Source organism: Capra hircus (genome assembly GCF_001704415.2).
Source record: "Capra hircus breed San Clemente chromosome X unlocalized genomic scaffold, ASM170441v1, whole genome shotgun sequence".
In the NCBI taxonomy this organism is placed as follows: domain Eukaryota; kingdom Metazoa; phylum Chordata; class Mammalia; order Artiodactyla; family Bovidae; genus Capra; species Capra hircus.
This window is the reverse complement of record NW_017189517.1, coordinates 6,627,493-6,629,169: the sequence shown is the minus strand read 5'-3', so window position 1 is coordinate 6,629,169 and position 1,677 is coordinate 6,627,493.

Here is a 1,677-nt window from a genome sequence, read left to right as displayed (position 1 = left end):
TATAACAAACCACTTCAAAATACAGTGGCTTAAGTTGATAATCTTTTTATTATTATGAGTCTATGAATTTGCTGGGCATGTCTTCTTCATTAGACTCACTTATGTGTCTGCAGTCAGCTATGGGTAAGTTAGGAAGCAGGTTTTTTTTATCTTGGCTGAGTTCTTTAAGCCAAGGGAGTTGGTGATGGACCAGGAAGCCTGACGTGCTGTAGTCCATGGGGTCACAAAGATTCGGACACAACTGAGTGACTGAACTGAACTAAACTGAGTTCTTTCACATATTGGGGAATTTGTTAGAGTAAGCTTTCCCGGTAGTTCAGTTGGTAAAGAATCCACCTGCAATGCAGGAGACCCTGGTTCAATTCCTGGGTTGGAAAGATCTGCTGGAGAAGGGAAAGACTACAAACTCCAGTGTTCTGGCCTGGAGAATTTCATGGGCTATATAGTCCAAGGGGTCGCAAAGAGTCAGAAAAGACTGACTGACTTTCACTTTCACTTAGAATAACAAAGCATGAGTATTTGGAGGTGGGGCCTTTGGGAAGTAATTAGGTTATGAGGGTAAAGTCCTTATGAATGGATGTTTCCATTTCAGAGAATATATTCAATAGAATCCCCGAATTATTGAAAATTGTCTCTGCACTGAGGTCAGCAAGATGGCAAACCAGGAGGTCCCAACACTTACCCCTCCCACAAAAAAACAACAAAAACTGAACTGCATGTCAATGAGAATATCCCTTGGAGAGCTCCAGAGTACCAAAAAGAAGTACAATAAAGAAGCTGAAAGAAAGGAACAAAACAGCTGTAAGACAAACAGAAAACAATGAGCCAAATGGCAATACTAAGTTTTTGCTTATCAATAATTACCTTAAATGTACATAGATTAAACTTACTAAACAAAAGGCATACAATGGATGAATGGATAAATAAATATGATCTAGTCATATGCTACCTATAAGAGACTCACTTTCAGTTCAGTTCAGTCACCTAGTCATGTCTGACTGTGACCCCATGAACCGCAGCGTGCCAGGCCTCCCTGTCCATCACCAACTCCGGGAGTTTACCCAAACTCATGTCCATGAGTCGGTGATGCCATCTAACCATCTCATCCTCTGTCATCCCCTTCTCCTCCTGCCCTCAATCTTTCTCAGTATCAGGGTCTTTTCAAATGAGTCAGCTCTTCGCATGAGGTGGCCAAAGTATTGGAGTTTCAGCTTTAGCATCAGTCCTTCCAATGAACACCCAGGACTGATCTCCTTTAGGATGGACTAGTTGGATATCCTTGCAGTCCAAGGGACGCTCAAGAGTCTTCTCCAGCACCATAGTTCAAAAGCATCAGTTCTTCGGAGCTCGGCTTTCTTTATAGTCCAACTCTCACATCCATACATGACTACTGGAAAAACCATAGCTTTGACTAGACGGACCTTTGTTGGCAAAGTAATGTCTCTGCTTTTTAATATACTGTCTAAGTTGGTCATAACTTTTCTTCCAAGGAGTGTCTTTTAATTTTATGGCTGCAGTCACCATCTGCAGTGATTTTGGAGCCTCCCAAAAATGTCAGCCACTGTTTCCCCATCTATTTGCCAGGAAGTGATGGGACCAGATACCATGGTCTTAGTTTTCTAATGTTGAGCTTTAAGCCAAGTTTTTCACTCTCCTCTTTCACTTTCATCAAGAGGC